Source organism: Alligator sinensis, unplaced genomic scaffold, assembly GCF_000455745.1.
Source record: "Alligator sinensis unplaced genomic scaffold, ASM45574v1 scaffold602_1, whole genome shotgun sequence".
NCBI lineage: Eukaryota > Metazoa > Chordata > Crocodylia > Alligatoridae > Alligator > Alligator sinensis.
The window spans coordinates 2,926,824-2,940,844 of record NW_005841976.1 but is presented as its reverse complement, the minus strand read 5'-3'; the positions used below and the strand labels follow the sequence as shown (position 1 = coordinate 2,940,844).

At 45.2% G+C, this 14,021-nt stretch overlaps 1 protein-coding gene across 1 annotated transcript in view; it reads right to left on the bottom strand.

The window, feature by feature from the left end:
• Positions 1-13,455, bottom strand: part of NOX4 (NADPH oxidase 4) — a 285,490-nt gene extending 272,035 nt beyond the window's left edge. The window contains exon 1 of the mRNA XM_025200844.1: positions 12,766-13,455. The gene's annotated coding sequence lies outside the window, so the exon portion shown is untranslated. The remainder of the gene's footprint in view (positions 1-12,765) is intronic.
• Positions 13,456-14,021: the final 566 nt, after the last annotated feature.

Sequence of the window (14,021 nt, the reverse complement as noted above, 5' to 3'; positions counted from 1 at the left end):
GGATCGTGGAGGACCCAAGGCGGCAATTGGCCAGTTTCTCCCAGAGGCGATCATGGGACACCAGATCGAAGGCTTTTTTGAAGTCAAGATATATGACATCAATCTCTTCTCCCTTGTCCAGGTGATAGGTCACCTGGTCGTAGAAGGAAATGAGATTGGTCAAGCAAGACCTACCCGCAACAAACCCGTGCTGGCTATCCCTTAAGATGTTGGCGTCGGCCAGTCCATTAAGGATGGCCTCTTTAATAAACTTTTCTAAGATCTTCCCCGGGATAGAAGTCAGGCTGATGGGCCTATAGTTAGCCGGATCCACTTTCCTCCCTTTCTTGAAGATAGGCACCACATTGGCCTTCTTCCAGTCTTCGGGCACTACACCAGAGCGCCAAGAGTTTTCAAAGATCCGTGCTAGAGGCTGGGCTATGATGCTCGCCAGCTCCTTGAGTACCCTGGGGTGAAGATTGTCAGGGCCAGCTGACTTGAAGGTATCCAGCTTCTCAAGATGTTCCTTCAGAAAGTCAGCATTAAAGGAGGGCAGGGGATCACCCTCACCCGGACTTCCCGGCCCTGTAGCGGGCATGGGCGTCCCATGGGACTGATGAAAGACTGACGCAAAGTACCTATTTAATAGGTTGGCTTTTTCCTGGGCGTCAGTTGTCAGTTGCCCCATCTGGATCAGCAGGGGTCCAATGTTGCCCCTGCTTTTCCTCCGGCTCCCCACATATCTGAAAAAGGACTTCTTATTGTCCTTGATGCTCAAAGCTCGTTGGAGTTCAGTTGCAGCCTTGGCTTTCCTGGTCTGCTCCCTACAGGACCGGACCAGTGCAGAATAATCCTCCTTGGAGGTGACTCCCATCCTCCACCCTTTGTAGGCCTTTCTTTTTAGCCTCAGGAGGTCTGCTATGTCCCTGGAGAGCCAGGGGGGCTGCTGTGCCCTCTTGCTGCCTTTCCTCCGAGATGGAATAGACTTAGTTTGTGCATTGAGGATCGCTCCCTTGAGGAGCAACCACTCCTCTTGAACTCCCCTCTCCCTGTGGTCACGGTCCCTTAGGGCCTCACTGAAGATAAAGCATCCTGTGGCCATTTTGAAATGCATGGGGACTTAACACATGTGATGGTGAGCTATTTGACTTGGAGCAGCTGTCCAGGAAACACTTGAATTAAAATGCGCCCTCCACGCACCCCCAACCATGTGTATAGGCAGCGTACATGCCTGCATTTCTAAGGCTATAAATAGAAACCTCATTTCTGATGGTTCTCATTGATTTGGTCCAAACTCAGGGGAAAAAAAGAGAAGCAGCACAGCCCTTTACACACAGTCTTTCTATGCTGAATTGCCATTTGTAACAAGGGCCCTAACCGCTCCCAGGGTGAATGCTGTAGTACGACAAACTGCAGAACTGTCAGTCTGTTACTAGGGCCATGAAGCATGGGAGTGCCTGAAGGAGTAGGGCAAGCACTGCAGGTGCCTGGGGGAAGGGCACTGTGCATTTGGTTAATTAGCATGAGAGCCCAGAGAAAGACTGCCAGTCAGCTGGCTAGCATGGGAGCCTGATTAAGGCCTGGTTTGGGGTGAAGACTGTAGGTACTAGTAGAGGGGATGAAACTGCAGAGCCTGCCTGAAGAGGGAGAGTGAGAAGGTTGAAGCTAGTTTAGGGAGAAATGCCTGGCTCAAGGAATTGAGTTAAAAGATTGCGCCAGACCAAGGCAGCCCAATGATAAGCAGGGCAGAGTGAAGCACATCAAGGCTCACTCTGGTATTCTGAGAGAAACCTTCCAAAAATTGTATTTTATTGTCTATCAAGACGTAGCAGGAAAGAAGAGGGTGGGACCCTGGGGAGGACAGTGAGGAAGAGGAGTAGAGTACCTTCCAAGGTGCCATGGCCATCCTCAGGAGGCAGGTCCTCTACCAGGAACAGCCTGACAGTCTTGTGCCTAGAATTAACTTGAATGACCCATGATTAATTGACACAGACGTACACAGATTTCATAGAATCATATGAATCATAGAAATTAAGGGCTGGAAGAGACCTCAAAAGATCATCAAGTCCAACCCCTTGCTCTGGGCAGGAATACTGCTGAGATCAAATGATTCCTGCAAGGTGTCTGTCCTGTCTCCTCTTGAAGACTGCCCCTCCTCCTTGGGAAGTCTAGTCTAGATTCTAGTCACCCTTAACATAAAGAAGTTCTTCCTTGCATTCAACCTGAAACCATCCTCTAACAATTTATGGCCATTGCTCCTTGTCTTCCCCTGGGGTGCCCTAGTGAACAGTTTTTCTCCTGGCTCCCAATATTCACCTCTTACATACTTATAGACGGGCACCAAGTCCCCCCACCCAGTCTTCTCTTCCCTAGGCTGAGCAGTCCCAGATCCCTTAGTCTTTCCTCATAAGGTTTGTCCTCCAGGCCTTTAATTATTCTTGTGGACCTTCTCTGGACCCTTTCAAGATTCTCCATGTCTTGTTTGAAGCGTGGCACCCACAATTGGACAGTCCTCTTCTGGGGTCTCACCAGTGCCGAGTAGAGAAGTATCATTTCGTTAGCCCTGCTTGCAATGCATCAGCTAATGCATCCCAGTATGCTATTAGCTCTGTTAACTACAGCATCACACTGGCAGCTCATGTTCATCATTGTCCCTGGGGGAAAAGTATCAGCACATTTTGTCTCATACTTCACAGATATTTGAAGTTGGATGATGGATTTGTGCTTCTGTAGGATCCCATGGCAAAAGATTTTGTCCAAAGAGAAACGCTGTGTCTGTTTACACCCTTAAGAAAGACTTTTCAAATTGAGGCTGCAGATTAAGCAGAGATTACATGGAGAAATGTGTTTATATGAAATCATTGATATGCATATGCTACATGAACAAGTTCTACCCCTTTCACTATTCAGCCTGTTAAAGATGAGGTTTTATTTGATGTAAAAAGGCCCTGTTCTCCTGTCTGCATTGTACTGAAGTAGCACCAATGAGCTTTCCTTCTGTACTAAATAATATACAGACACACAAGGAAGGCCAGTCCCTGCCTGGCTGAGCATACAGTCTGTCACATGGTGGGTGGTTTCACCAGCTGGACAAGGGAAAGAAAATTGCAGGCCTCAGAACTTTTAAAGCTCTTTCCTCATAAAGCATCAGTTCCCCAGAGACCTTACCCACTAAGTTAGCCTGGGAGACTAAGCAAACCCTTCCCATTATTTCCTTTTTGACCCAAAGTATCTTCCATTTCTGTTCTGCCCTCAGCAACCCATGTCCCCAGCCAGGATCTGCTGAACCTTCGCTGGATGCAGTGCCTTTGCTGTGCTGCTCCCAAATACTTCCTCTCATTACAATTTTCCAATGGATGTTCTCCCATTGAAGAAAAATCAGGTTCAGGATGCTCTGGATAATTCACAAGTGAGCCCCAGATAGATACGCACTGACTCACAGAGATCACAGCCCAGTCTGAGCTTCAGAGATCCAGCTGTCATTCATTCTATCGGATCTGGAAACTTAGCACCTACTGAGATTTTCTTGTGAATTCATCCAAGCTAATAAGCAATTATTCTAGATTCTCCTCCCTGTGAGTGGGATGCATCTCAGACAGCAGAATTTGAGACAATCCTTGTCTGTTGCTGCATATTAAAATGATTTACACTAGCACGGAGGGGTTGGTTTTTTGACAATAATCAATTTATAACAGTATGGAAGAGTGAATCTAAACTTAACACTATGAAGTAGTATGGATCCAAAGCTACTTTTATAATGTGTCGCAGAATGTTACTTTACAATAGCACTGTAAAATAAAGAGTGTTTATTTTCCCCGTTTAGCAGAGTTTCTGAATATTTTTTATTTTGTGACTCAGAAGTTATTCCACTTTAAAAATAAAATCTATCAACACTTAAGCCATTTCCAATATCTTATTACCAATCCACAACATTAAAGGAGTGGGGAGGGGGCTGAATCATCTCCTAAAATAGCATGCAATTAGCTTAAAGACCATAACATTATAATAAAAATATAATTTGGGGTTTTCTTCTGAAATTCTTAGGTGCACTGTACATGTGATTTGCAGCTTATCTATGCAACCTGGATGGCTGGATACAGCTTGAAGGCAGCACAAGCTGATTAATAAATAGGGAAATAATTTTTATAGGTGATATCTTTTACTGGAACCACTGCAAAACTGGGATAGACTTAGACAACCTTTCAGGTAACACAGTACCCTTCCCCAGGGACACAGTGGCTTCACTCTGGGGGTTTCTTTTTTTTTTAAATCAAACACTTCCCCCCCTCTCCCCCCCTCCCCCAGCATCACCATCCCTATCAATATATCATTCAGGATAAAATTCAAACTCTGGCAACACCAAAGTAAAAAATACAACCCAAATACTTTTATGATCCCCCTCCCCCTCAGATACTGTAGCAGTAAAGGACAGTCTAATGGTCTCTAACAGAGTCATACCCAACACCCAGCGAGGAAGGAAAATGATTTTTTTCATTTTACAAAGTCTGCCTGAGTTGCCCAAAGTCATACAAAAATTTTACAGTGCAGCAGAGAATTGAATCCTGATCACGTGTGTCCCAGGTAGGTAGCCAAACCCCTGGACAATTCTACCCTCACCACCCTCTCCAAACAACCACTGACATTTTAACTTTGTTGAATCAATCCAGGCTCCATTTAGCGTGTGATTATGCCAGGTGGGCATAAAGAGCCCTGGTGGGCTAAAGAGCCCTGCGGCTCTTTAGCCTGAAAAAGCACAGGCTCAGGGGTGATCTGATGACCACCTACAAGTTTATCAGGGGTGACCACCAGCATCTGGGGGAACGTTTATTCACCAGAGCGCCCCAAGGGATGACGAGGTCGAATGGTCACAAACTACTTCAAGATCGTTTCAGGCTGGACATAAGGAAGAACTTCTTTACTGTCCGAGTCCCCAAGGTCTGGAACAGCCTGCCACCGGAGGTGGTTCAAGCGCCTTCATTGAACACCTTCAAGATGAAACTGGATGCTTATCTTGCTGGGATCCTATGACCCCAGCTGACTTCCTGCCCTATGGGCGGGGGGCTGGACTCGATGATCTTCCGAGGTCCCTTCCAGCCCTGATGTCTATGAAGTCTATGAAGGTGCTGAAACTGGATGAGAAAGAGAAAAATGGGGTGCCCAAGATTCAAAGTCTAATGTTGGAGTCAGAATTAGAACCCAAGGATGGTTTCCTGCCACCTCTATCTTTTAACCTGAAAAGGAAACACTTCTCCTCCAGTTGGAAGAAAGTAAAAATGATATGATGCCTATTTGTTGAACACTCCACTGGAACATGCTTATTTCATCAAGAAGGTTTCTCAGATTCAGACTGGATTCACTAGGCAGAAATTGGGGGGGAAAGAGAGAAGGAGCCTGTGGAATAGCCAGTGATTATGCCAAGGGGGAAAACCAGGTTTGAATCCCTCCTCTGCTTAAGAGCAGAATTAGGATTTGGGACCTCTCCCTTACCCACCTTGAACCCAAGTAGGGGCTCTAACCAACCTAATAAACATATTTCCATCATTTATTTTCATAATTCCACCTGTTTGCCATTATATAGGGCATCATAGCATATTACATGAGGCATGTTTTATTATTCTTATTTTCAGAAAACCAAAACATAAGAGAGAAGCCAAACTTACTCAGGGGCTAGTAGTAGAGATGGTAGTACAAGCAAGCTCCCCTGACTCTCCATAATATCCTCTAGCATTCCCCTGCTTTAACTGCATGCTTTTACAGGACATCTTTCAATACAAAGTAACATATTCACAGGTTTTTCAGCGGGAGACCCTTAACTTTATCCATTAATTGAAGCCTTCATGTATTGGACGTAACTTTTTTTTTTTTTTAAGTGTAAGTAGTTCACATTCAGATCTGGTTAGCAGCATAAAGAAGTCTGGATGAAATCCAAAGTCTGCATGTCTCTAGTTCAGGATCAGGCAGATGAATCACCACAAAAAAAAAAAAAAAAAAAAAAAAAAAAAGCTCTGTAGGGGGCAAAATACCCATATCTTCTTATAAGCCACAGCCATAATCTACCCTTCCCGAGCAATGCAAAGGTAAGCAACTTCCAGTCTTCTACAGTTCTGCTCTTGACAAAAAGCCTGGATTAATTTCATCCATCTGGACAGTCATAGGTAACGCGTAGGGGAGGTACGGGGCAGGGGACGTGCCCCCCCTGAAATTGCCCTCACCGGCCAGGGAGTAGGGATTGTCAGCCAGTGCCTCTTATGAGAAGTGTTGGTGGCACTTCCGGCTCACTGCCATCACTTTTGGGGTCGATGATTGGTCGCTGGGGGATATCCCCACCCCCCAATTGACAATTGGCCACTGGAGAACACACCCCTTCATTGGTGATTGGCCACTGATGTCCCCCCAGAGCCAGGAGGCACCAGTCACCCATGTGCACAGTCATGTTTTACTTTTGGGAAAATTATAGGAGTTCTCTAGTAGCAGAGTTGACCATTACTAAGGGTCTACTCAATTTGTGATTTTGTGATTTTCACAGTGTTGCAAGGCACTAAGATGTATCTGCTCTTTTAAGGGCAGAAGCAGCCTAGCTAGAGAGCCATGCAGGCTAGGCGGAGCTCCACCGCTGCAGGTTGCCTGGGCAGCAGGTTTATGAGGGAATTAGTCGACACCTGCATGGGGCAGAGTATGACCACATCATTATTGTTATGTAATGGCCCAGGGGATGATGTTTGTGTTGTCATTTGAACCAGTGGTTTGGGATGAGACTGTGAGGGAGGTACAGAGGCCTCATTAGTGCCCAGAGGAGGTATGTGATCACCTTGGGCAATGTCAACAGTTGGCTTGGGGTTCGAGTACTTACAGAGCCTGTAAAAAGGAGGGTGTGTGTAAGCACAGAGCACACAAGGGGCCAGAGGCCCGGCGCCAGAGAGGCGCAGCAGTAAAGGGCCAGAGGGCCTGATGCCACAGGTATGCAGCAGACAGGGGCCAGGGCCCCAGTAACAGGAAAGGAAGGAGTTGAGTTAGCGTAAAAAAGCCCGGTCCAATACTGTGGGCCTAAGCTAGAAGGCCTAGCCACATTAAAGGGGTAGTGGTCAAGTAGGCCAAGGCCCAACAGAGGTGACAACAGTCATATAAAAATTGTGAGGCATGAAGCATGGTATAGGGGAGGTTCGGAGCCAAGCAATTACTCCATAAGGCTTAAGGTGTCCCATGAGGCACTGACTTGGAGAGGGACCCAGCCAGGAGCCCAAGGACCAGTAGGGTCTAGGAGTGACAGGACCATGGCTGCGCAGAAACTCATGGGCAGCTTCCCTATTTATTACTATTCCAACAAGATATGGCAGGTGAGATTAGAAGGCACCCTCGGGCAGAGCTGGCATGATCATGGAGCCCCAGGGGCATCCTAGACATCCTTGGGGACCCCGTGCCGTAACACACAGAGACCATGAAAAAAGGTAGTTTCTGTGATGACAGCGAAAACTGGATTGGCTGAGAGGGCTCCCTTTTATTCAAACCATCCCCCTCTGCTAATCAGCAGCAAGGGATGAGGGCAGCCCTCTCAGCCAATCCGTGGTGAAGGGCAGGGCCACTGGGGCCCCTCAGCCAATCAGTGCTGTGGGGAAAGGGAGGCTCACCATGAAAAGACCATGAAAATGGTGCCAGGTGCCACAAGTGGTCCACGATTTTTACTTTCCCTCTGTGCACTTTAAGTAACTCTCTAACTATTACCCTTTCATTTTCCCCAGAAAGATCAGCAATTGATGCATCTGAGCTTCTGTAAAACCTTTTGGGTTTGCTTGCTTGCTTGTTTTAAGGAGCTGAATGATTCGGCCTTGGATCTAAATCACTTCTTGCCAGAACTGGCTAACTACCAAGCTAAAGTCATAAATAAAAATGAATTCCCAACAATAGTAGTTTTATAGCAAAAAAAATCCAGATCTCAGCAGAACGATATAGACCCCCTCAGGAAAGAGGGAGTACCAGGTTCAGAGAATCTGAAATATTGCATTCAGATTGCAGTGACATGAATGACAGTAAAAACAAAGAGGTACACCCCTAAAATGATGGATTATTCTTGAGCTTTCTGGATAAGGATACATACTTAGTGTAAAAAAAATAGAAAGAAAGGCTATTAATATAAATAAAAGACTTCATACATCACAGTACTGACCTGACAGTCATAACTCAGGGAAACTAACATCTGGAAGTATTAGCACTTAGATAAACAGCAAATCTATACAGAAATTCAAAAAAATAAAAAAGATACAGTGCCACAAAGTCTTGAAATTAACATTAAAATATGAAAACTTGGTGAGAATTAAAAATCCTTAATATTACAACTCCCCCCTCTTCTCCCCCCCACCCCGCCCCGAAGATATAAACCTGTATTGGAAGTACCAGTCCAATAAATCACCAAAAATATCTAAACCTACAAGAAGATTGGGCAGCAGTCCAATGTATTCAGAGAAAAGGTATTTTCCTGCCCTCCCCCACTGAATAATCTAGCTGGGCAAATCTACATGAGATGCTTTACTGTGCAGTAGACTAATCTACTGTGCAGCAAGGCATCACCATCTACACATGTACAGCATTTACTGTGCTGTAAATTAGTCTACTGCATGGTTGGCTACTACCTGTAGACACACTTGCTTCCTTGTTTTAAGAAGCTGAATGATGCAGCCTTGGATCAAAGTCACCTCTTGCCAAAAATGGCTAACTAGCAAGCTAAAGTAGTAAATAAAAATGAGTTCCCAGCAGTAGTAGTTTATAGCAAAAAAATCCAGATCATGTGCGACTGTGCAGTCACTATTGTGCGGTAGCTGCTATGCAGTAGTGCATGTGTAGACAGCTGACTGGGAGCAAATTGCTCCTGGTCAACCCAGGCATCATGGGGCAGGGGAACTATCCCCTCCTTTGGACAGCTGTTTCCCCTGGAAAGGAGCTAAACAAAGTAAAAGAACACAGGGCTAAAGAGATCACCTACCACCTTTTATAGGCAACATTACACCTGCATGGGAAGCCTGCTCACAGTGAGGCAACATCACAAGCCTTTGAAAACAATGGAAGTAGAACAAGATCATTACACCCAGGAGAACAGAAAATTTACCTGCCATAGCCTCTTTCTATCACAATTCAGGAACCCACTGTCCTCATCTGATATTCCACAGTTAAGAAATAATCTACCATTTCTCATGGTTCATTAATCTTGTCTTACTATACCAGAGAAAAGTAAACCATCAAGGCACTTTGAGAAATCTGTTCATGGCAAACCTAACTTACAAAAAGTTGGTACAAAGCATGCAGACAAATTGTTGATTACTACAGAACAAGCTCTCCCATACTGGACAGACAGAACATGGGACTGCCCGGTTATAATAAAATATCATATCCAATATAAATGCTTAAAAAAAATCAGTTATTCAACTCTGAAGCCTACCCACACTTTTACTCTTGAAGATTTAGGTGCAACAGATCATGGATAACACCACCACACTGGGCACACTAATTGAAAATGTGTCTCTGGACCACGATCCAAAAACAATAACTCATACCTATATCTCCAAGTTTATCACATGGGAAGAGAACATCATTTACCTGTATTATAAGAAAAGAAACTGAGCCATGGGGGAAGGGAACTGACTTCCTAAATTCCCTCAGTAGCTCAGGGACAGTAAGAGATTGAATCTAAACCTCAGTAAGATGCTACTTCCTGTCCATAAGATAAGGGTGGGCAAAGTCCAGCCCACAGGCCAGATCCAGCCAGCAGTAGACTCCATTTCCCAGCAGCCCCTGCCCGCGTGGCTAGGGCCAGTTTCCATGGAGACCCCAGCAGCAGCCATGCTGTGATAGCTTAGGGCTGGGGTTTCCATAGAGACCAGACCCAGCAGCACTAGCAGTCAGTAGCAGTGCCATCCTCTTCCTGGTGGGGGGCTTGAGGGGGTGCTGTGCCGTGTGCAGGAGTGGGGTGCGTTCAGCTGCCTCTACCTGTGCAAGGTGGGCAGTGGTTGTGGTGGTGCTGCTGGGAGGGGTGGCTATGGTGGGCTACAAGGAATTTTGGGGTGGTTATAGCCCCCCCCCCACAAGCTCCCCTAGTGCCAGACATGCTGGCAGGGCACACAGCAGGGAAGGGAGCTGCTCCAGAGCCCACTGGGGATTTTGCAGCAGTGACAGCATGATCCAGAGCCAGGGCAGAGCTGTGATCTGCAGCCTGCGTGCTCTGGGCAGGGGCATGCAGACAGTGGATCACAGTTCTGCCCTGGCTCCAGACCATATTGTCACTGATGCAAGAAGCCAGGGCAGTGCCGCGATCCTCTGCCTGCACACCCCTGCCCAGGGCAAGCAGGCTGCAGATTGTGGTTCTGCCCTGGCTGTGGACAACACTGTCACCACCTCAAAATGCCACCCGAACTCTGGAGCAGCTCTGTGCCCTGCCGCATGCCTTGCCAGCACTGCTGGGGCATGGAAACCCTGGTCTCATGCGATCACAGTGTGGCTGCTGCTGGGGTCTCCATGGAAACAGGCCCCAGCCACATCAGCAGGGGCTGCTGGGAAATGAAGTCCAGCCATCAGCTGGATCCACCATTTTGCCCACCCTTGCCATAAGGCCACTTGACCAAGAAGTGGACTAGATGGAAGTCTGTCACAACCTTACTTCCATGAAAGAATAATCCAGAATACGGCCCAACCATACCTTGATGCACTGGGGCTGTCAGGAGAAAAAACACTTCTCAAACATCATACACAGATAAGTAGCTTCCCCTGCCTTCCACCGACCCCTTCCTCTTCCCCCATAGAATAAGTATCAGGGCTTCACTTTTGTGCTCTGAGCTTTTATGTGAAACAGCTACTCCATTTTTTGTCATTGTTTAAAGAATTTTTTTTCCATTTGCTTTAAGAACAAAGCCACTTTCTCTTTTCATTCAGGTTGGCATGGGAGTGTGGTGATGGAGGCATCAGTACTTTGTAAGCCACTTCGGCATTTGATATTTCAGACATGCTGTGAATTTCCTGTTGTCTTTACTCCACAACTCCCCCCCTGCCCCCAAAAAACCCTCATGATCTAATTGATACCAACTCTGTGAATAGAAAAGGAACTAAGTGCATTCTCCTACATTTTCATTGTGACATCTGCAACTTCACTTACAGTAAGTGCATCATGTTACATTGAAAATGCCTATAAGGGCTTTAAGAGTGAGACAGAGTAACACATTTTAAATTAACCATCTGGCAGGAATGTCATTAACCCTGCCCCAAAAAGCCTTTTTAAAAGGCAAAGGATATCAAAAGATCTGCCTCTAATGTACTGCTCAGCAAAAGAGCTTTCAATGTTAAGTGTACTTCTACAATCTGAAACTTCAGGGAAGAGCTGAAAGTTTGCTGGTCCCAAACACACCTAATCAGTTATATTGATGCAACTCCTAATTACAGTCAACAGGGATTGTATCCATGTAACCAAAATTAAGTCTTGGAGCCACATGTTTACATGGGCTTGTACTCTTCAGGTGTTGACAAGTAGCTTGCCCTTCTGAATTAGTGCCCAGATTAGAAGAAAGCTGCAGCAGACCAAATCTTCAGGGGGGAGCAAGAAATAATTGGATTTAATCCTATTCTGGTCAAATACAAATCTTATATCCAGGGCCAAATTTGCCTCCCCATCATATCAGTGTAGATGGTATTACTCCAAGGTCACTATGCTGTACTCTTGCTTCCACACTTAGATGAAGAATCCGTTTTGCAAAGTCTAGGAGACCCACAAAAAAACCCAAACAGTAAAATGGGTAGTTGTGTCTGCAGCTCCAGAAATAATGAAATCAAGGTGTTCAAAAAGTATATAAACCACCAAATAAAGATGCTTTCTTTATCCACAGACACCTCAGTTAGTTAGCCCCCATTTGTTCAAATGCTGGATTATCTGAAATTTTGGCTTCCAAATAAAAACAAAGCCACTCAGTTATTTTCAGTTGCCTCCCTTCAACAAATAATGGGAGTCTGGTTTCCACAGAATCAGCTATTCCCCCTTCCTTCCCCATTCCCGGATGCAATACAAATACATGCATTAATTACCTTGGTCATTCAATGCAGAGAGTTTAAGTTTAATACAATACCACTGGGGCAGCACAGGGCACCTGCAAATGGACCAGATGTTGCTAGTTCACCATGATTACTGTGCAACATATTTGTATGTCGTTCTCATTTATTCCTCAGCAGTTGGAAAGAACATCTGGTGCTGGGAATTCATCAGCCATACTTCATCAACACACTTTCTAACACAATGTCACAGGAACAACTGTGAATGCTGATAGCTCCCCTTGATTTAAAAAAAAAAGAACAATCCTCAAAGTAGAGATTTAGAAAATGACGATGACAAAAAAATAACCAATAAGACATCCTACTTTCTTGAGAGAAGGAGGTGAGAAAGATTCTTGCAGAGGGGTGGAAAAAGAGGGAGGGAGGGTAAGATTGTAAGCCAGTTGCACATAACCACTAATTCAGTAACACCTCTAACCAGTCAAAAGAACCAAGAAGAAAAAATGGTGTTCTACCCTGCAATCAAAGCTCTCCAAACAGGAAGAGAGAAACATATATATTTAAGCCAACCCCGGGCAGTACTCTCACTCTGGTCTTTGAGGAATAAGTGTTGCATCAGATTTTACAAGGGAATGATTTGCTTGAGAAAAGCCATTTCACTGCATAACAAGGGCTGGAATCAGTTATCTTGTGCAATTCTGTTTACTTACAAGAATGTGCATGTGGTCCTGAATGCAGGATGAATCAAATAACCAGCAAGTTTCCTACCTTTATGCAGCACCTGCCCCAAGAGTCAACTTTAAAGGCTTCTCCCCAGGCCACACACAAGTGCTGTTTTAGGCTTTGTTGAAGCTTTCTTCTTCCTTGGTTCCTTCTGTGCCTCTGAGCTCTCTCCTTCATCCACCCACACACGATCCTTCCCAGACACCTAGCTAAAACTCCAAGAGCGTTTGAATTCCTGAGCAGCCTTGCATTTGTTTTTGTTTCAATTAGGAAATACACTGAACTAAAATAAAGGATAGTGGTTAAACCTACTACCTTCAACAAGGTTTAGTCCAATTTATAGACACCCTCCTCAACTTTACCTTTAGTTACTGTCCTTATGGCATCCCAAACAGTAGCATCTCATATAAGCCATTCAGATAGACTTGTAATTTGACAAACACACAACAGCAACAGCTGACACAATCTGAACTCTTTACATCATTACAAGGTTCTTCCAGCAGGACAGTTTCAATTCACAGGTTCCAATTTCCCTGCCATCCAAATGTCTTTAGTCTCTTGTTCCTGGCTCAGGTTTCAATCAGGAGGGTCATCTTTCACCAGAACCTTTAGAAGCATCCCTGGTTTGTGAAGGAATTGCTGGCTGAGGTGGACATCATCCATTTGGTTTCAAAAGGGGAAATCAGTCCTAAGACAGTTATTTCTTAGCTGCCAGAGATGTCACACACATCAGCACATTTTTGGTGATAGTCACACAAAAGTCTTGTCTCTGAGGCCTCCTTAAATAGTCCTTTATAGCTGGGGGTGGTAATTGTTCTTCTTGCATGTGTGCATTGGTCCATGAGGTGTTTAGCTGCCAGAGATGTCACACACATCACCACATTTTTGGTGATAGTCACACAAAAGTCTTGTCTCTGAGGCCTCCTTAAATAGTCCTTTATAGCTGGGGGTGGTAATTGTTCTTCTTGCATGTGCGCATTGGTCCATGAGGTGTTTAGCTGATTCCAACTACCTGGAGCACAAGGAGGGGACAGGTCAATTATGTTAGCAGCAGTCCCACATTCACATAATGTGGAGTTAAGGATAATCCAAGAAAAGAGGTAAACCTTCAATCAGCCAGTACCCATGTGTAGCCTGTTTGAACACACTTTTCTTTGCAGGGCAGATTGCATTTAGCTAGTTTAGAATTGATGAGTGAGGATGTTCCTCTCTCAATATTCTCCTTGCCTTCTGCAGATGCACCAAGATCACTCCATTGTTACATATGTAAGGAAGACATTCTGTGTTCTGAGAAAAAATAG